This window comes from Phocoena sinus, chromosome 11 (genome assembly GCF_008692025.1).
Source record: "Phocoena sinus isolate mPhoSin1 chromosome 11, mPhoSin1.pri, whole genome shotgun sequence".
Taxonomy (NCBI): Eukaryota; Metazoa; Chordata; class Mammalia; order Artiodactyla; family Phocoenidae; genus Phocoena; species Phocoena sinus.
In genome coordinates, this window is record NC_045773.1 from 31,727,953 (window position 1) to 31,750,537 (window position 22,585).

At 38.0% G+C, this 22,585-nt stretch overlaps 1 pseudogene; it reads right to left on the reverse strand.

Annotated features, from left to right (window-relative positions):
• Nucleotides 1–2,891: 2,891 nt before the first annotated feature.
• Nucleotides 2,892–4,836, reverse strand: LOC116762338 (annotated as a pseudogene).
• Nucleotides 4,837–22,585: the final 17,749 nt, after the last annotated feature.

A 22,585-nucleotide genomic window follows, 5' to 3' on the forward strand; every position in this document is an offset into this window, starting at 1 on the left:
TTCTCCGCTTGCTACCTTTTCTTTTCTAACCTTAAATCTCAAATTACTTTTATTTCTTCCTCTTCTTTTTTGAAAGTAGCTAGTATATAATACCGTTCTTTAGATTTTAATTAATTTATTAAAAAAAATTTTTTTTACTTTTTGCGGTACGCGGTCCTCTCACTGTTGTGGCCTTTCTCGTTGCGGAGCACAGGCTCCAGACGCGCAGGCTCAGCGGCCATGGCTCACGGGCCCAGCCGCTCCGTGGCATGTGGGATCTTCCCGGACCAGGGCACGAACCCGCGTCCCCTGCATCGGCAGGCGGACTCTCAACCACTGCGCCACCAGGGAAGCCCTTAATTTATTTTTTAATAATAAAATATATTGGATGTTATTCCTTTTTGAAGTTACTGGGTAATATCCTTCAAAGTATACTGTAAAATATATTGGTACATTTAGGAGAGATGCCATTAAAATTTGTCCTTTTGTTTTCACTTGCCCATAACTTAACTCACTTGTTTTTATATACCTGAATTTTACTTTCTTCTTTTAGCATAACATGGGGGAAAAATTTTAACTACCAACTTTCTAATATTAGTCCTTTAAAAACAGATAGTTGAAGAAGGCAAAAACCTTCTCTAATTATGGATGAATGTCATTTAAATAACAAAATATGTTAACTCATAATAATGACTAAATTATCACTAATAACTTGATATCCCTTCTATATTGAAGATACAGTACTTATATGCTATCTACAACTTGGTTGAATTATGGTATTTATTATTATATCAATAGAAATTAGCATTTGTAAATAGAGCTCCGAGAATTTTCCTTGTTTGTTTGAAATAGATAAAGCATTTGATACAAGGTACAAAATCATGATTCCTAACATATATCCCACATCTAACCAATTTTTAGAAAAGCAAGTTTAAGGTTGATGGTTAGTTAAAGAAATAGGTTTATGACATTTATTTTGCAGTTATAACATTGCCTATCTCATGATGCACAAATGTTGAGGAAAAAGAAGATGGCAGTAGAATTCTGCTATATCCTAGTCTCCAGCGTTATTTCTGGACTTTTGAACACCAGTCTTTCTCTGTTACCCATTACTTGAATACCATGCTATGCCTTTCTTCAAATTAAGATTATTGTTGTCTAATTATCATAGGTTTCATCCGTTTTACTAGTGTTAACACTAGGCTTGGGTTCTGTTTAAATTTTTTTTTTGAGTTTTATTGGAGTATAGTTGATTTACAATGTTGTGTTAGTTTCTGCTGTACAGCAAAGTGAATCAGTTGTACATTATACATATATCTGGTCTTTTTTAGATTGTATTCCTATATAGGTCATTACAGAATACTGAGTAGAGCTCCCTGTGCTATACAGTAGGTTCTTATTAGTTACCTATTTGATATATAGTAGTGTGTATGTCAATCCCAATCTCCCAGTTTATCCCTCCCCCCTTTTCCCCCTTGGTAACCGTAAGTTTTTTTTCTACATCTGTGACTCTATTTCTGTTTTGTAAATAAGTTCATTTGTACCATTTTTTAGATTCCAATTTTAATTTTAGATTAGGTCCATTCATGTTGCTGCAAGTGACATTATTTCGTTCTTTTTTATGGATGAGTTATATTCCAGTAATCTTCCAAAGACGGTATGTACCACATCTTCTTTATCCATTCATCCATCAATGGACATTTAGGTTGCTTCCATGTCCTGGCTATTGTAAGTAGTACTGCAGTGAACATTGGAGTGCATGTATCTTTTTGAATTATGGTTTTCTCCAGATATGTGTCCGGGAGTAGTATTGCTGGATCATATGGTAGCTCTATTTTTAGTTTTTTAAGGAACCTCCATACTGTTCTCCATAGTGGCTGTATCAATTTACATTCCTGCCAACAGTGCAAGAGGGTTCCCTTTTCTCCACACCCTCTCCAGCATTTATTGTTTGTAGATTTTTTGGTGATGGCCATTCTGACTGGTGTGAGGTGATACCTCATTGTGGTTTTGATTTGCATTTCTCTAATGATTAGTGATGTTGAGCATCCTTTCATGTGTTTGTTGGCAATCTGTATATCTTCTTGGGAGAAATGTCTGTTTAGGTCTTCTGCCCATTTTTGGATTGGGTTGTTTGTTTTTCTGATATTGAGCTGTATGAGCTGCTCGTATATTTTGGAGATTAATCCTTTGTCAGTTGCTTCGTTTTCAAATATTTTCTCCTATTCTGAGGATTGTCTTTTCATCTTGTTTATGGCTTCCTTTGCTGTGCAAAAGCTTTTAAGTTTCATTAGGTCCCATGTGTTTATTTTTGTTTTTATTTCCATTACTCTAAGAGGTGGGTCAAAAAAGATCTTGCTGTGATTTATGTCAAAGAGTGTTCTTCCTATGTTTTCCTCTACGAGTTTGATAGTGTCTGGCCTTACATTTAGGTCTTTAATCCATTTTGAGTTTATTTTTATGTATGGTGTTAGAGAATGTTCTATTTTGTCCTTTTACATGTAGTTGTCCAGTTTTCCCAGCACCACTTATTGAAGAGAATGTCTTTTCTCCATTGTATATTCTTGCCTCCTTTGTCATAGATTAGATGACCATAGGTACGTCGACTTTTCTGTTTATTTTTGCCTCCCCATTTTCTTTGTCATCATACTATTTCTGCTTAGCCGTTAGAAAGCTAAACTTCATAAATCCTTTAAATTTTTTTTTTACTATCCCTCATGTTTTTCCATATCCACCAGGATGAATACTTTGTAGTATAAGTTGCTTCTATATTGAGATAATTTTGAAAAATAGTAACTTTATGTTCCCAAGTTATCATACTTGTTATTAAGTGAGTGGATATTTAGACTTCAGTAGGAAGCTATCAAAATGATTGATTTTTTTTTTTTTTTTTTTTTTTTTTTTTTGTGGTACGTGGGCCTCTCACTGTTGTGGCCTCTCCCGTTGTGGAGCACAGGCTCCGGACACGCAGGGCCATGGCTCATGGGCCCAGCCACTCAGCGGCAGGGCCATGGCTCAGCGGCCATGGCTCATGGGCCCAGCCACTCAGCGGCATGTGGGATCTTCCCGGATCGGGGCACGAACCCGTGTCCCCTGCATCGGCAGGCGGACTCTCAACCACTGCACCACCAGGGAAGCCAAAATGATTGATTTTGATCGAACGAAATGGGTAAATATTTTTACAGCCAAAGGCTCTGGTGATAGAATCCAGAAATTTGTGTTTTTAAAAAACAGCTTTACTGAGGTGTAATTGACATACAATAAACTGAACACAAAGTGTACAATTTGATAAGTTTGGACGTTTGAATACACCCATAGAACCATCAGCACAGTCAAGATAGGTACATGTCTTGTCACCCCCCAAAATCTTCTTATGTTCCTTTGCACTCCATCCTGCCTCCCCTTTCCAGACAGCCACTGATCTGTCACTGTAGATTAGTTTGTATTTTCTAGGTTTTACACACAGTATGTACTTCTTTTTTTGATCTGGCTTTTTTCTTTTTTCTTTTTTTAATCATCTTAACATAGTATTTATTTGTCTTCCCTCTGTCGAACCCTGAGCCAACCACTTTCCCCAGGCTGCCTGGGGATGTGTAGGAAAAGGAACATACAGGGCCAATTAGACACGGTAGAAAGAACTATGGGAGTTAGAGAGGGCTCCTTAACATGGCAAAGAGAATGGAAAAGACTACCATCAGGGAAAAGAGTCCCATGGCCTCCAAGAGGGCAAAGCCCAGAATGGCATAGGAGGAGAGCTGTTGCATCAGAGAAGAGTTCCCGGCATAACCAAGGATGAGGCTCCCAAACACAGTGCCAATCCCAACCACCCCAACTGTGGCAGCCCCAGCCCCAGTGAACGTGGCTGCTGTGTCAGTGTCCCTTCAGTGGCACTGGTTTGGAAGCTTTGCCTAGGGATAAGGGAGGTCAAGAACCCTGAGGCTGCCAAGCTGCTGAGGCTCTCATCTGTCAGCATCTGCAGTTGTTTCATCACTACTGCAGACAGTGGTCGGCCCAGCAGCTCAGAGGTACTCCTCACCAGGGAGGGGAGTAAGGGACTGTGGCAGGAAAGTGGCTCCCAGTGCAGAGAGTGATCTGACTTCTTCCACTCAGCATAATGATTTTGAGATTCATTCATACTGCATGTTTAAATAGTTGATTCTTTTTATTGCTCAGTGGTATTCCATTATATGGCTATAACACAAATTTCTTATCCAGTCACCTGTTGATGGACGTTTGGGTCATTTCTAGTTTCTGTCTATTACAAATAAAGCTGCTATGAACACTCATGGACAAGTCTTTGTATGGACATATATATCCTTTTATCTTGGGTAAATACTAGGAGTGATAGTGCTTGTGATAGCTGAATCATATGGTAGGTGAATGTTTAACTTTTTAAGAAATTGCCAGACTGTTTTTCAGAGTGGTTGTACTAATTTGTTTCCACCAACTGTGTATGAGAGTTTCAGTTTCTGCACATCCTACTCAACACTTGGTTTGCGCAGCCTTTTTTTTTTTTTTTTGCCATGTCATGTAGTTTGCAGGATCTTAGTTCCCCGACCAGGGATCAAACCTGTGCCCCTTGCAGTGGAAGCATGGAGCCCTAACCACTGGACCACCAGAGAATTCCCTGCCCAGCCTTTTTAAATTTAGCCATTCTAATATGCTTGTATGGTTGTCTCACTGGGATTGTAAGTTGCATTTCCCTAATGACCTGTGATGTTGAACATCTTTCCATGTGCTTTCCATTAGTCTTCTGTATATGTTCTTTGGTAAAGTGTCTGTTAAAATCTTTGCTCTTTTTAAAGACTGAGTTGTTTAAATTCTAGTGGTTGAATTTTGAGAGTTCTCTATATATTCTTTTTTCTTTTTTAAAATTATTTATTTTTTGGCTGCATTGGGTCTTCGTTGCTGTGTGCAGGCTTTCTCTAGTTGCGGTGAGCGGGGGCTACTCTTCGTTGCGGTGCGTGGGCTTCTCATTGCAGTGGCTTCTCCCATTGTGGCACGCGGGCTCTAGGTGCGCAGGCTTCAGTAGTTGTGGCACGTGGGCTCAGTAGTTGTAGCTCGAGGGCTCTAGAGTTCAGGCTCAGTAGTTGTGGTGCACGGGCTTAGTTGCTCCGCAACATGTGGGACCTTCCCAGGCCAGAGCTCGAACCCGTGTCCCCTGCATTGGCAGGCAGATTCATAACCACTATGCTACCAGGGAAGCTCGCTATATATTCTTGATGCAAATTCTTTTTCAGATATACGGTCTACAAAATTTTTCTCCAAAGTTTATATACCTTTTTTCATTTTCATAACAGATCTTTTGAAGAAGCAGAAATTTATGAATTTCTACACAAATTACTGCTGGTGATTGGGATTGTAAATTGGGGGAGAAGTGATATCTTAAAATTGTCTCTGATCTATGAACAAAATATATCTCCCCATTTATTTGTGTCTACTCTAATTTCTTAGCAGTATTTTATAGTTTTCAAGGTACAAATCTTTCACATCTTCTGTCAGATTTACCCATATGCCTATCATATGTTTGATATTATTGTAAATGATATCACTTTATAAAATTCAGTTTTCAATTTTCATTAAAATGTCCCCTTCAAAATTCTAATATATAGTTGATTTTTGTATATTGATGTTGTATCCCACTACCTTACTAAATTCATTTATTAGCTCTAGTAGCTTTATTTTGGCATATTCCATCATATTTTTTTACATAGAAGATCATGCCATCTATGAATAAAGATTGTTTTACTTCTCCTTTCCAATATGGATGACTTTTGTTTATTTTTGTTGCCTGATTTCACTGGCTGGAACCTCCAATGGAATGTTGAATAACATGTATGAGACTAGACATCTGTCTTATTCCTGATCTTAAAGGAAAGCATTCAGACTTTTATCATTAGGTCTGATAGTAGCTGTAGGTTTTTTGTAGATGTCCTTTATCAAATTTATGAAGTCCTCTTCTAGTCCTAGTTTGCTGAGTTTTTATCAGAAATGGATTCTGGATTTTGTTAAATGCTTTTTCTGAATCTATCAAGATGATTATATGGTTTTGTTTTGTTTTCATTTTATGAATATAATTGGTTTGTTAACACTGATCAACTTTTGAATGATAAACCAACTGTATTCCTGGGATTAAACACCACTTAGCCTTGATATGTTATCCTTTTCATATAGTTTTGGATTTGATTTGCTAAATTTTTGTTTAGAATTTTTGCATCTGTGTTCATGAGCAGTATTGGGTTGTAGTCTCTTTGTAATGACTGCCTGGTTTTGGTATCAAGCCTCATGGACTGAGTTGGAAGACTTTGTGTCAAAATGGTATTATTTCTTCCTTAAATGATGGTTGGTGGGAAGGTGTTTACATTTTCAACTTTTAAAAAGATACAAGGCTGTTAAGGTTATCTATTTCTTCTTGAGTGAGCTTTGGTATTTTGTGTTTTTCAAGAACTGTGTCCATTTCATCTAAGTGGTGGCATTTAAGGGAATAAAATTGTTCATAATATTCCCTTGTTATTTTATTATCCGTAGAGACTATAGTGATGTAACTTTTCTCATTCCTGATACTTATGAATTTTATTCATCTTCTTAAAGAACCAGATTTTGCTTATATTGATTTTCTGTTTTTCTGTTTTCCATTTCATTGATTCTTACTTTTGGCTTTCCTTTCTTCTGCTTACTTTGGTTTTAATTTGGTCTTCTTTTTTTTTAGTTTCTCAAGGTAGGAGCTGAGGTCATTGATCTGAGACCTTTTCTCTTCTCTAATATAGGTTTTTAGTGCTATACAGTTTCCCCTAAGTACTGCTTTAGTGGCATCCCATAAATTCTGATATGTTCTATATTTATGTTCATTCAGTTCAAAATACCTTACAATTTCCTTTAGGATTTCTTTGATCCATGGGTTATTTAGAAGTGTTATTTCCTTTTCAAATATTTATAGATTTTCTAAAAATCTTTTTGTTCTTGATTTCAAATTTCATTTAATGTGGTCTGAGAACATACTTGATATGATCTGAGTCCTTTTAAATTTTTAAGATTCATTTTATGGTCCAGAATATGGTTTATCTTTGTAAATGTTCTGGGTACACTTGAGAACAACGTGTATTTTGCTGTTGTTGGGTAGAGTGTTATATAAATGTCAGGTCAAGTTTGTTGATAATGTTGTTCACGTCCTTGCTGATTTTCTGCCTTCTTGTTCTGTCAGTTATTAAGAGAGGGCTATTGAAATCTCTTGACCATAATTGTAGATTTGTGTATACTTTGCTCAGAAATCTAGTCTGACATTAATAGAATTCCAGGTTTCTTATGACTATTGTTAGCATGATATATCTTTTCCATACTTTTACCTACTTGTATTTTTACATTTGAAATACTTTCGTAGGGTCTTCCCTGGTGGTCCAGGGAGTAAGACTCTGCACTCCCAGTGCAGAGGGCCTGGATTTGATCCCTGGTCGGGGAACTAGATCCTGCATGCATGCCACAACTAAGAGTTTGCATGCCGCAACTAAGTCCACATGCTGCAACTAAGAGTCTGCATGCCACAACTAAGAAGTCCGCATGGGGGCTTCCCTGGTGGCACAGTGGTTGGGAATCTACCCACCAATGCAGGGGACACGGGTTCGAGTCCTGGTCCAGGAGGATCCCACATGCTGCGGAGCAACTAAGCCCGTGTGCCTCAACTACTGAGCTTGTACTCTAGAGCCCGCAAGCCACAACTCCTGAGCCCGCATGCCACAACTACTGAAGCCTACACGCCTAGAGCCCATGCTCTGCAACAGGAGAGACCACCACAATAAGAAGCCCACGCAGCGCAACGAAGAGTAGCCCCCGATCACTGCAACTTGAGAAAGCCTGCACGCAGCAATGAAGACCCAATGCAACCAAAAAGAAATAAATAAAATAAATTTATAAAAAAAAAAAAATTAAAAAAAAAGAAGCCTGCATGCCTCAACTAAGGAGTCTGCGTGCCACAACTAAGACCTGGTGCAGCCAAAATAAATAAATAAATAAATAAAGATTTTTTAAAAGAGCCAGCTCTTCAATAAAATAAAATACTTTTGTAGGTAATGTAGTTCTTGCTTTTTTTTTCTTTTTCTGGCCACACTGAATGCCTTGTGGGGTCTTATAGTTCCCTGACCAGGGATCAGACCCAGGCCCACTGCAGTGAAAGTGTCAAGTCCTAAACACTGGACTGCCAGGGAATTCCCTAGTTCTTGCTTTTTTATCCAATTTCACAAATTTTGCCTTTCAATTGGTATAATTATATCATTTACAATTTCTGTGATTATTGCTATGGTTACAAAAAAACTACATTTGAATCTATTATCTTGCTATTTGTTTTCTGTTTGTATTATCTGCTCTTGTTCCCCTTTTCTTTTTTTTCTGACTTCTTTTGAATTAATGGAATATTTATGATCTCGTTTTATCTCCTTTGTGGGATTATTAAGTATAACTCTTTGTTTTATTATTTTAGTGTAGTTGCTTTAAGATTTACAGCACACATTTGTAACTTATCAGTTCCCCCTCAAGTAATATTATGCCACTTGATGTATAGAATATTATAATAGTGTACTTCTGTTTGGCTCCTTCCAGCCTTTGTAATATTATTGTTCATGGATTTTACTTTTACATAAGTTATAAATACCACAATACATTATTGTTAGTTTTTTGTTTTTTTTGCGGTACGCGGGCCTCTCCCGTTGCGGAGCACAGGCTCCGGACGCGCAGGCTCAGCGGCCATGGCTCACGGGCCCAGCCGCTCCGCGGCATGCGGGATCCTCCCAGACCGGGGCACGAGCCCGTGTCCCCTGCATCGGCAAGCAGACGCTCAACCACTGCGCCACCAGGGAAGCCCTATTGTTAGTTTTGTTTAAATGGTTCATTATTTTTTTTTAAGTTTTAAAGAGTAAGAAAACAGATTCTTACATGTATACTCTTATACCTAACCTTTTCTGGTGCTCTTTATTCCTTTGTGTAGCTTTTTATGGTATCATTATCCTTCTGCCTGAAGAACTTCCTTTAACGTTTCTTGTAGTGCAGATTTGCTGTTGATGAATTTTCAACTTTTGTATGTCTGGGAATATCTTTATTTTACCTTCTTTTTAAATGATGTTTTTTGCTGCATATAGATTTCTAGGCTGTTTTTTTTTGCCTTCTAGTATTTTAAAATGCTGCTCCACTGTCTTCCTGCTTGCATTATTTCCAGTGAGAAATATGTCATCTTTATCTTTGTTCCTAGGTAGCTAATAAGTCTCTTTTTCTCTTGCTACTTTTAAGATTTTCTCTTTGTCACTGGTTTTGAGTTATTTGATAATGATAGGCTTTGATGTCGTTTTATTCAGGTTTCTTGTATGGGGTCAGTTGAGCTTCTTGAATATGTGGTTTTATAGTTGTAATCAAATTTGGAAAACTTTTGGTCATTATTTCTTCCAGTATTTTTTCTGTCCCCCTTCCCTTCTTTCAGGGACATCAGTTACCTCATGTGTTAGGCTGCTTTAGGTTGTCCTACAGCTCACTGATGCTTTTCATGTTTTTGTTTTACTCCTCTATCTGTATTTCATTTTGGATACTTTTGTATTGCTATGCCTTTAAGTTAGTCTTCTCTTTTGTATTGTCTAATTTGCTGTTAACTATCTAGTGTATTTTTCTTCTCAGACATGGTAGTTTTTATTTCTAAAAGTTTGATTTATGTCTTTCTTTTGTCTTTCATGTCTGTACTTTTTTAAAAAATTCATTTATGTTTGGCTGTGTTGGGTCTTTGTTGCTGTGCACGGGCTTTCTGTAGTTGCGGTGAGTGGGGACTACTCTTTGTTGTGGCACGCGGGCTTCTCATTGCGTTGGCTTCTCTTGTTGCAGAGCATGGGCTCTAGGCGCGCGGGCTTCAGAGCACAGGCTCAGTAGTTGTAGCGCACAGGCTTAGTTGCCCCACAGCATGTGGGGTCTTCGCGGACCAGGGCTCGAACCCGTGTTCCCTGCATTGGGAGGCGGATTCTTAACCATTGCGCCACCAGGGAAGTCCTGTAGTTATTTAAGATAACATCTCTCTCAGTTCTGAGTTCATTTCGATGAACTACCTCATTATTATGGGTCATGTGTTTCTGCTTCTTTGTATACTCAATAATCTTAAGTTAGGGACTTCCCCAGTGGGCCAGTGGTAAAGAACCCGCCTTCCAATGCAGGGGACGTGGTTTCAGTCCCTGGTCAGGGAACTAAGATCCCACATGCCACAGGGCAACTAAACCCTCACGCGCCACAACTACTGAGCTCATGTGCCTCAATGAGAGAGCCTGCGTGCTGCAAACTACAGAGCCCACGCACTCTGGAGCCCACGCGCTGCAATGAAGGAGAAGTCCATGTGCCGCAACGAAAAGCTCCCACATGCCTCAACGATGATCCTGAGTGCCGCAGCTAAGACCTAATGCAGCCAAAATAATAAAGAAAATAAATAATAAAATAAAATAAATAAATATTAAAAAATAATAATCTTAGGTTAGATGCCAGAATTTTACCTTGTTAGACGTTGGATATTTTTGTATTCTTAAAAATTTCTTGAGCTTTGTTCTAGGGTGCAATTAAGCTATTTGCAAACAATTTGGTCCTTTCAGGTGTTTTATGACTTGTTAGGTAGGTTCAAAGTAGTCCTCAATATAGAACTAATTATTCTTCACTACTGAGGGGAAACCTTCTTGAGTATCCTACTCACTATCCCCTGAATTATGAGTTTTTTCAGTCTTGCTGATGGGAACAGGCACTGTTCTCTTTAATCCTTTGATGAGTCTTTGGCTTTTCGGTCGTTTCTGCACATGCATGTACTTATTGGTACTCTGCTGGATATTCTAGGGGAAGCCTTCTGTAGATCTCTTTCTATACAAGGTGTTTTTCTTTCTTTGCTCTCTCTCTCTGGCATTCTGCCCTAAAGTTTGGTTTCCTCGGACTTACAGCTCAAGGAGTTCACCAGCCTACCCCTCTGTTCCCCTTTCTGTGCTATGGGCTGGAAACACTCTCAAGGCAGTAAGCAGGGGCAGTCTCAGATTCAGGCCTTACTGCATTTGTTTTCTGTCTTTCAGGAATCATTGTTTTTCATTGCCTGGTGTCCAGGGTCTTGAAACCATTGTTTAATAAATTTTGTCTGTTTTTTAAAAAATTATTTTAGGTGAGGGGGTAAATCTGGTCTTTGTTACTTTATCTTGACTAGAAGTGAGAGTCCCAGCAATCTGGTTTTAACAATCCCTCTAAGGAATCCTGATGCATGTTGAAATCTGAGAAACATACAGATATTTGAATTTAATGTTAGATGATTGTTCCACTATCAACCGTCATTTACCATGAAGACATGAGTCGGTAAATCTAAGTTTTGGAGGAAAAAGTTTTTTGAGTAAATTCATTTCTGTTTTGTAGCATGGAAGATATGTGAGTAATTATGAGACATTTGAAATATTTATACAGTCAGGATAGATGGAAATTTGGGTAAGGAGAAGAAGGTTTTCTGAAATAAAAAATGATGTTGATGTTGTTATGGTACATAGCAGTCTTAGACATTCAGCTTCATGCTACCTAATAATTTCTTTAACCATTGTTAAACACAAGGTCATTTCTGGGAGGAGTTAGAACAGCAGTTAAGTCCTGGTTTGCTGTAGTGGGTAAGGGGAAGCAAATGACTCCATTTTGGGTCGGCTTCTTCTTTAACAATTCCCCCCTTCTGATCAAACTCTCAGCATAAATGAGATGTGATAAAAAAAATTAAGGCATTAGTGCCACTCTCAGCTGCCATAGGTCACTCTCTGCATCCATAGGTCATGACACTTTTCCTTAAGCCCTGTGACATTCACAGGTCATGATGGTTCATAATCCTTAAATTGGTTACTCTCTTTGTTTCTTTTCTGTTCAAGTCTTAGGGTGATCATTTGCATGGTGGTTAGTGGCTGCAAACACGCATTTAAAGCTTTTGAGAGGATACAAGGCACCAGGGAGATTACTATGATTATAATAAGCAGGATAATTTCCAGTGTTTGGAGTGGACTTTGAAGCTATGGTCTCCAAGACCCAAACCAATCAAAGAAAGACCCCATTCAGAGTCATCTTCTTAAGCCAAGTGGCTTGCTTAATATGTAACTGAATTTCAACCCCCCCCAGAAAGTCCAAGGATCTTTGCTGGGAGGCTATTGATTAGTAGTGGATCCTGCTGTACTCTCAAGAGTTAAGGAAAGGTTCCTGATCATAGCATCATTTGTATTTATTCCTAACCAGGGAAGTAGGGACCTGCCAAGGGAAGCAAATCCTGAATCATAAATGCCTCCTGGTAGGCCCTTTCGAGAACAGTTAGGGTCACAGTTAGGTAACTTAGGAGGCATTGCCCAGCTGTGCACCAGCCATCTAGGCATTCATATGCCCAAGGAGAATGATAACCACCAAAAAATAAATCCTTTCCACTAAGATGACATTGTTAATGGATTCATCTGCAAGAATTGTTGCATTTGCCCATTTAAGGCCGGGGTCGGTTAGATTTTTTTCCTAGCTTGCAATAAAAAGTTGTTCTAAATTCTAGAGATTACCTTCCTTAGCAATGGCCTTGAAGATATGGCTGATGGCATTATTTTTCCAAGTCAGTGCCAGAATAAAGGAAAGAGAAGAAAAGATATTGTGTTTAGCTGAAATGGAAAGTCTTGATCTGGCGTCTTGGATGGAAGCAGTCTACATCGATGTCCACTACTTCTCATCCTTGTCAACTTGATTTGGAGGTCTCCCGTGTTTGTACAGGACCAGATGTCAGTTGGAGCCTCCTTTAGCTATGATATATGTATACAAGGCTTATTGCCTTCTAGTTTTGCAGCAGTGTAAGTGGCCAGAAGCACTTGATAAGTTCCCTTCCAGTGGGGCTTTGAGAGTGTTTTTTTTCTGATAATGCCTCCAGAATATCCAGTCACCAGGCTTCAGACTCTGACCAACAAGTTTTCCCTAAATTGGAATATGGGAAAGCTTCTTTAACCTGTTGGTAATAGGCTTGAAAATAAGATATTAAAGACTTACAGTAGCTGATCATGCTAGCATGGGGCTACAAAGGATCAGCAGAAGGTTGTATACCAATAGACATTGGTCTGCCCATGATTATCTCATGTGGAGTGAGTTTATGTTTCCCAAAAGTGGTATTATGGGGCTTCCCTGGTGGCGCAGTGGTTGAGAGTCCGCCTGCCGATGCAGGGGACGCGGGTTCGTGCCCCGGTACGGGAGGATCCCACATGCCGCGGAGTGGCTGGGCCCGTGAGCCATGGCCGCTGGGCCTGCGCGTCCGGAGCCTGTGCTCCGCAACGGGCGAGGCCACAGCGGTGAGAGGCCTGTGTACCGCAAAAAAAAAAAAAAAAAAAAAAAAAAAAAAAAAAAAAGTGGTATTATGAACAGTCAGCAAGACCACAGGCAATACCTTAGGCCAGGGGAGTCCAGTATAGAGGTGTGACAGTTAACAGCACTAAAATCTAATATCTACAAAGGTAAAAACTTAATTTTTCTCCTATAATTACTCCCATTTTTTTTTACTATAGATAATCACAGTAAAACTAAATTTGTTTGTATTAAACTTGGCCTGATTATTTATATACATGCAGCAAGAACAGTGATTGACCATATACATATTTTTGTAAGATTGCTTTGCTAGAACCTCGTAAGCAAAATAACAGCTTGATTTTTCCAAGCAGTTCCTTGAAGCTGTCTGGTCATATGAGGCTATGTACGTTTCTCTCAAACATTACATTCCAGTGAAAGCCTTGGTAATTGTGTCCTTTTACAAGGAGAACAGGTTCTTTTTCTTTATTTCTTTTTTTTTTTTTAACTTTCCTTTGCTATTAAATAAAACAAAAGCTGTTATTTTCCTCCATCTTCCATAGATTCCATGAATTCTAACATGGAGCCATAAAAGCAGTAGATTTTAGAAAATGTACTTCATAACATTACCTATGTTGACAGGATACAATCCAGAATGGTAATCTCCAACTCTAGATTTTATTGTCCTATCACAGGTCCCCCTTGTTAATGCAAAATATGTTATTCATATCCCAATTAGAAGTAATGACAACAAAAGGCAGAAGATGAAAAGAATACTTCACATGTGACGATATAACAACCTTTGTATACTTAACAAATTTATGTCAACTATTTACTAGCAAGGAAAATGGAAAAAGGCTCTTCTGGCCAACAAAATGTAATTTTTCTTATAGGAAAGATGAAATATATATAATGGGTAAGATATCCAGAACCTCCCACAGGAGGCCAGTTGGAAAAGTCCAACAAATGTCAGAGTGTCATTTCTCAATGACCCCTTACTTAGAAAACAGTTTTTTAACTATATAAAAATTGAAGCTCCTTGCATATTCAAAGTACACTTCAATTTACCCATGGATCCAGCAAACTTCATAATGGAAAGACAAAAATGTTATTAACTGATTTAATGAAAAAACATGACTTATTAAACTTATGTACTAGGGCTAAGAGTACTTACAGAATCATCTCAATTCAGTGTACATTGGTAAAAGTAACAAGCAGAATCCATGCTCCACAGAATTACTTTATGAATGAGGGACTGATTAAAAAATATATATATTTATAACTGATAACTTTCATATTGTAAATTTTCAGGAGCATTATATGTGAATTAATTTGCATCAGGCTTTCCAGTACTACTTGTATTCGTGGGATTTCTCTCCAGTGGGAGTTTACATATGACTTTGATGGTATTTGTTGAAATTGAAAAATTTCCCATGTTTTTCACATTTATCTCGTTTCTGCCTGGTGTTCATTCTCACATGATTTTGTAAGGATTTGGGCAAATTGAAGGCTTTCTCACTTTGCTTACATTCAAGAGATATCTCTCCATTCTGAGTTCTTTCATGGCTTCAAAATGTACTGCAGTAACTGAAGGCTTTTACCCATTGTTCCATTCTCCCCAGTGTGACTCTTTTCATGTCTTTGAACAGACTGGTATTAACTGAAGGCTTTTCCACATTGCTTACATTCACAGAGTGTTCTTCTGGGGTGAGTTCTTTCATAGGAACAGATTTGTGGTAACTGAAGACTCTCCCACATGCCTTACATTTATATGACTTTTCTCTGTAGTCCTCATGTTCGTATGGTTTGGTGCAGTGTGAGAAGGAGAACAGATTCTTATTGAACTTATGCAGATAAATATATTGTCATGAAAATAAGAATATTCACTGAGAGATTCTGAATTCTGGAGGGACCAGGTAGGGAGAAAAGTAAATGTTTCATCTTTGTTCACAGAGGTATACTTTGCCAAACTTCCATTAAGTCCTAGATAGCTTCAGAGAAAAGGTTTCCTTAAATCTGGAAATCCAAAATGTTAGAGCATCCTCCTGAGTTTATGCAGTCCCATGTAATTAATACTTGCTCTGCTTGAAACCAGTATTTCCATTAGTTCTCTTGACCTTACCCGATGATTGAGGGTGATATAGGGACAGTGGTAATTCCAAGTAGTTTGTCAGTTTTTCATTAAGGCTCATATGATTTGCCCAATGAAGTGGGTACCTTGATCAGTGGAGATTGTGAAAGGTCTACCCAAAGTGGGAAACCCATTGTCTAACAATTTCCTTGCCACTGTGAGGGCATCACACCTTATGGCAGAGGAAGGCGTCAGCCCATCTGAAAAACATGCATACAATAACAGAAGCATATTGATAGCCCATACTAAGTGGCAGTTGAATGAAGTCCAGCTGCAGGTGTTCAAAGGGTCCAGAGGGAAGAGATGAGGCCTGTGCAGAAGGAATGCAAAAAATGAAAACTGGGGTTTGCCAGAGAGCCTGGAAAATCCAAGTGGCTGTCTTGGGTTTCCTATAGCCATGATTGTTTAAATTACAGCCATTGTTTACCCATCTTAATTTCTCTGTTTCTGGAACAGACCGTTGCCATGTTGGAAGGATATCAGAATGGCAAAGGTCTGGCAATGAGGGGTCTTTTTTTTTTTTTTTCCAGTAGAATAGACGTCATCCACAGGTACCACAATCTTTACGGATTCTGTTGCTACTGCCTTTGCATAAAAGCTAGGGCATTTCCCTGATATTCAAGTTCAGTCCTTTTAGTGTGAGCCTCAATTTTGATGACAGACAACATTATGCCAGGACATATCAGACTTCCATGAATTTCATACAATTTCTGGAACACTTATTAACACATACCTATACAGACACAACATAAAGAAGGCTTAATGTTACTTATTTGACGATGCTTCCCATGTAATTTAACATGTCAAATAAGCCTAAATTGGTTTAACATCTCCCGTTTTATGAGATGAGAGAATAAATTCTTTGAGATATTTCAGGGGCCCTCTGAGAAATCCCAAAGTTAACTAGAGATCAAAAGGACTTCATATAACATTTGATTTGCAGAAGCTATCAAAGAATATCAAAAGTTTGGACACTTGACTAAATAGGATCACAGATTGTGAAACAATACTTAATTATCTATTTGGCCAAAATGATTTAAAAAAACCACTGTCCTTTTAACAGATGAAAGGTAATCAAGTTTTAGTTTTACGTAAGTACACTACTAATTTTAAAGTGTAATTAAAAAACCCTTATAATTCAGTTTTATCCAGCTTGATTACACAAGGTAAAATTCTCTCTCACTGTCTTCTGAAATAACCAGAAGTTCTAGTTTAGACAAAATTACTCTCATTTCCTTCAACAAATTTGCATCTTTATTCCTCAAACCTCTTCTTAACCAAAAAACACATCATGCTGTCCTTACATACAGAGCTGTCTCCTCTACTATTTCCAGTAGTCTTAATTATAATACATGCATTAATTATAACTTTTAACCCTTGGAAACTTTTATTTCTACAAGCATGTTCTCCTTTTTCTTTAGTTTCTCTATAGTAGGAAGCCAAAAGTAGATGAACCTATATTTAGCAATTAATGTATCAGTATTTTATCCCATTTGGAAATGATCCAGATATTCAATAAACCCTATTATTTAATTTAACTTGCAAAATCTTTAAAGTTTCAAGTTACCTGAGAGATTTGAGAAATTTTTTTAAGTACACATAAAATATAATTATTGCTAAAGAGTTCACCTAAAAACGTTTTATCTTATATCTATTACTTGCTCCTAACAATCATACTTTGATTACTTTCATGCTGACACATTTTTTAAAAGAGGCAACAAGAGCCTACCTGACCAGTTAACCCAGGTAAAATAAAAAATTTTATACTTGATGCTGATAATTCTAGAAACATGCCTGTTTTTACATCAGTGAACTTAAACTAGCTTTAATTTATCCTAGATCACACAAACTTGAAAAACATCTGGGTTAGTTTCTATATTTCTGAGTTTTAGAATACCCAATCCTTAATTTATATATATATATATATGCACTTGTTTGTTTTTAAGCCAATCAAATAGAGCACTTTACAAATTTTTTTATAAGGGTTTCTTTTCTCCAGAGTTTTAAAATTTTTAATTTTATTTATTTTTTTGTCTGTGTTGGGTCTTTGTTGCTGCCTGTGGGTTTTCTCTAGTTGCAGTGAGCTTGTTACTCTTTGTTGCAGTGCGCGGGCTTCTCTTTGCGGTGGTTTCTCTTGTTGCAGCACACAGGCTCTAGGCGCGCAGGCCCAGTAGTTGTGGTGCCCAGGCTCTAGGGTGCACGGGCTTCAGTGGTTACGGCTCAAGGGCTCAGAACTTGTGGCTCCCGGGCCCTAGAGTGCAGGCTCAGTAGTTGTGGTGCACGGGCTCGGTTGCTCTGCAGCATGTGGGATCTTCCCAGGCCAGGGATTGAACCCTTGTCCCCTGCATTGGCGGGCGGATTCTTAACCACTTAGCCACCAGGGAAGTCCCTACAAATTAGTTTTGATAATACCATCCAGAGGTGGAGAATATCACACATTTACAACATGTATAAATATAAATGCACAGAGACACAGAGACCTTATAGTTACTAGTATTTGTGTAAAAGTCACAAAAGTTTTTTTTTTTTAATGATTTTTACCCCTTTTGATAAGAATTACCTCCCTGGTGTTTGCATGTCCAAGAATGGCTTTTAGGTCCTAGAGAGAATGGGAGTATAAAATCTATATCACAAAGGCACAAAGTATCCAAGTTTTTTACAAGATGGATTTTTGGGGTATATCTGCAGGACAATTCTGTTTCTAATGTCACAATGTCTACAGGTATTTTAAGATGAATGGGGAGGTTTTAGGATTAAAAGGACTGACACACCGATTCACCTATTGTTTGAATGCCTCTTTCCCTTTGAGTATATTTAACTTAGGAGAGAAGGCCTAAAAAAATTCCTAGGAGGCCCTGAATATCAGCTTCTCCCGTTTGGCCAAATTTCTAATCCTTAAGTTATCAAATCCTTTCAAATATATTGTCAGGTTTCATCCAGGACAAACAATAAATATTTCTGGTGGTATTCAATAACCTTATCAATTTTAATTTTTGTTTCCCCTTGGCTGTTTAAGGAAATACATAGTAGTTTGCCAGAAAATCCCTCAGAGAGTCATCAAATCTGGGAGGGACCCATATGAGGCCATTTAAGTTGATGCTGAAGAGTTTACATAGGGTTTTTGAGGATAGTTTTTTCCAGTGTCTCAGTTGATTGAAATTGACACATCATTTTGGGGGCCAATGTTTTGATGAGGAAGCCTAGGAGGGTATAATGGGTTAGACCTAGTTATTGTTTTAGATACCTTTTGTGCCTGATTTTTCATTAGCCTTTTACGACAAGTATTTCAAAGAGGCTATCTGGGAATTTCGAAATCTTTTGGAGGCTTCTTCACACTAATTAAAATAGGTATTCCATTCTGTTTGTTCCATATGGGAACCCTTGCTTTTAAGCGTACTTAAAAGAAAAAAAAAAAAAAGGCAGTAGTACCATGGTTAAGGGTGTTGACATGAGAAGAAATGGGTTCTTATCCCAGTTCTTACTAGCTGTGATACCTTGGGCAGGTTACTTAACCTCTCTGACTCTGATTATCCTTATCTTTACAATGGAGACATTTAAGTGGGCCATTATCCTGTTTTGTAACCTCCATTAGCTTCTTGATGCGTAGAAAATCTTAAAGGGAAATCTGAAAAATCTATTCCTGACATCTTCATTTGATTTTTTGGTTTAGGTTTTAGAAGCTAGTGATGGAGATCAGGATTCTTTCCATCTGTTTTGCTTAACTAAGAAGAACATATGGATTATATTTTGGAAGAAGTTATGAGGAAGGGAACCCATTTCATTTGTCTCGAGAAATTTAGAAAATCAATTTAAGAAGACCCTTAGATCAGGTGAACATTGTTTTAAGGAATTCTATAAAAACTCAAAGCAGACATAAAAACTTAAAGGATACGAGAATGTTTTATCTAGCAAGCTTCCAAAATGCAATTTTAAGTTATTCAACTGCTAAGCAACTCTTTATACGTATTTCCAGTGAAAAGGAAGTTTTCTTCTCAAAAAGGGAGATATAGTCTATAATTCTGTTTAAGTCAAATTCTGGGAAATATGTGGATCTCTCAGGTAATTGCATAGACTTTGTTATTACAAAATCAAATAGCATTTTGTTGCACACCAGAAATTAATAAACATGTCTATTGCTTTTAAAAAGTTTAAATATCTGAGTGCAAAAATCAGTTGCTTACCCTTTGCATTTCCCTGTTCTTCAAATGTTGTATATTTAATTGAAATTTAATTTCACTTTGCTTAAGAATATTATTGGAACATTTGGAAATTTTTAAAAAAGGGGGCAGGGCAGAATAAACCGACTGGAATCTGTGAGTGGCTTTACCTTATCCACCTGAGTAAAGAAGGTTTTGGTTTTGATTGCTCAGGGTCACTCCTGAGAAATGAGAGTTTCTGAAGGGTAGTTCTACGAAACGTAGTTTTACTCAGTAGGCCTTCAACAATATAAAGCTTACTCTTTTTGAAACTTCGCAGGTTTTTCTTATCTTATTCAACCCCATCCTGCAGAATGCACCAGCTGGAATAAGCAACTACAGAATCGCCTAGGATAGCACTATTAGGAAAAGGTATTAAATCTTTATCCTGGCAATGGGTCTAATAACTGTCTTCATTTATTACTGGCGTAAACTCATAAAATTGCAGCAAAGCAAAAGCAAAATTGGAATGTCTGGACTAGTGACCAGTGAGGAAAAGAAACAAAGGAGTATTTAAATATTTGTTTTGGGAATTCCCTGGCCATCCAGTGGTTAGGACTCCACGCTTTCACTGCTGAGGGCATGGATTCAGTCCCAGGTCGGGGAACTAAGATCACACAAGCTGCACGGCCAAAAAAATATATTTATTTATTTTAAATGATGTTTCCAGTTTTCTCCATTACAGTGCTGTAATAAACACTGAACATCTTAAAAGTATTACGTAGGAAACTTGAGGGAAATTTTGGTACCATAGATTATTGAAAGTGGAATTTTGATCAAAGAAATTCATGTTTTACAATTTGATAGATCAGTTAAATAAGTTATCTTACATGCATACAATGAAATGCAACCCTTAAAAAGAATGAGTTAAATCTGTAAGTACTTATATTTTAAAATGGCCACAGTATATTAGTAAATTGAAAAAGGAGTTGCTTAGCAGTATAAAATCCCATTAATATTTATAAAGGGATGTTAATATTTCAGAGAGTAAAATCTGGAAGAATAAATGTCAAACAGTAGTGAACTTATTCATTGAATTAAAAGATTATTTTTTAAATTACATAAGTGCATGAATAAATTCATCTTGTAAAAATAAGTTAATACAGATTCACAGACACATGTACTCAAATGTTCAGTTTTATTCATAAAAGTCCAAAACTTCAAACAACCCAAATGGGCCATCAATTGATGAATGGATAAAGAAATTGTAGTATATCCATACAATGGAATACTACTCAGCAATAAAAAAGAACAAAGTATTGGTACATGCTATAACATGGATGAATCTCAAAATCATTCAGCTAGGAGAAAGAGGCCACACACAGAAGACTGACTACATACTGCAGTATTCCATTTACATGAAATTTTGGAAAGGGCAAGTCTATAGTGACAGCACATCAGTGGTTGGCCAGTGGCTTGAAGTGAGGGAAGAGAACGACTACAAAGGAGTATGAGATAACTTTTGGGGGTAATATAAATGATTAATATCATGATTATGGTGTTGGCTACACTACTGTATACATTTGTTAAAATTCATAGAATTGTACACTTAGAATTGGTGAATTTTGTTGCATGTAAATTATATCTCAATAAAGCGGATTTTTAAAAGTATAGATAAAGCTCTTTTTTTTTTTTTTTTTTTTTTTTTTTTTTTTTTTTTGCGGTACGCGGGCCTCTCACTGCTGTGGCCTCTCCCGTCGTGGAGCACAGGCTCTGGATGCGCAGGCTCAGCAGCCATAGCTCACGGGCCCAGCCGCTCCACGGCATGTGGGATCCTCCCACACCGGGGCGCGAACCCTCATCCCCTGCATCGGCAGGCGGACTCTCAACCACTGCGCCACCAGGGAAGCCCTAGATAAAGCTCTTTTGACTACCGCCCCCAAACTAGGTTCCCTCACTCTGGGGAAGGTGCCCTCCTCGCTCCACAAAGGTTAGACAGGTAACCAGTAACTATCATTACTGCAGATTCTACTTGAAAGTTATTGTTCTGCATTCACACACACACACACACACACACACACACACACACACACACCCCACCCCGGGTGAAATCTACATTTTTATATTCCTTCACGGTACTTAGTCATTATTTGGCGTTTTTTCAGTAACTGTATCTCGGAGATCTTTTCATTAGAATTTATAGTTCTACATTCCTTTAACTCCTGAGAGTATTCTCAGGAATAGTAATGGATACACCATAATTTATTCAGCTATCCCTCGATCATTCAACCATATGTGAGTTTCGCGGTGTGCCAGCCCAGCGAAAACAACGTAATATAAAAACGGGCTAGAGGCCGGCCTTATAGAGTTTTCAGACAAGTGGGAGAGGGGAAGAGGGTTGTCAATAGTAATATTAAATGTGAAATCATAACTGTGAAGGGTAGTTATGATTTTTTTGAGCCTGAGTAATTTAGGAGGTCAAGAATGTATTTTCCCAGGGAGTTAAACTCTAAAGAGATCTGAAAGGTGGGTGAGCATGACTTAACCAGCATAAGGGTGTTGGTCGGGGGTGCTACTAATCCTAAACTGCACCAACAGTATGGAGGAAGTATGTAGGAGGCGAAGACTGTGGGGAACTTACGGATATATGTGTAGACATGTGTATTTTAAACAAGATGTATACCTTATTTTGTAGTCAGGAAAATACTAAGATCGTAAATATTTTTTAAGTGAGGAGGCTTTCCATTTTCTTAACATCGGGAATAAATCTTCCATGCTTCTTCTGGGAGAGAAGAGATACAAGAAAAGCCTTCCCCGTTGGCTTCTCTTAAAAAGCTTCAATAGTCGACGAAAATATCTCGGAGTTCTCTTGTTCTGACAAAGGATTAGGGATCTTCAGTATGACCTGGCGTGGGGACCGAGGTGTTTAGGCCTAGCTTCATATGGGGTTGCTACAGCCTCTTCCCCTGCACGTCAGCTTTTAACAAGTTATCTCTTGGGAAAGCAGGGCCCGTTTTCGCCCCTCCTT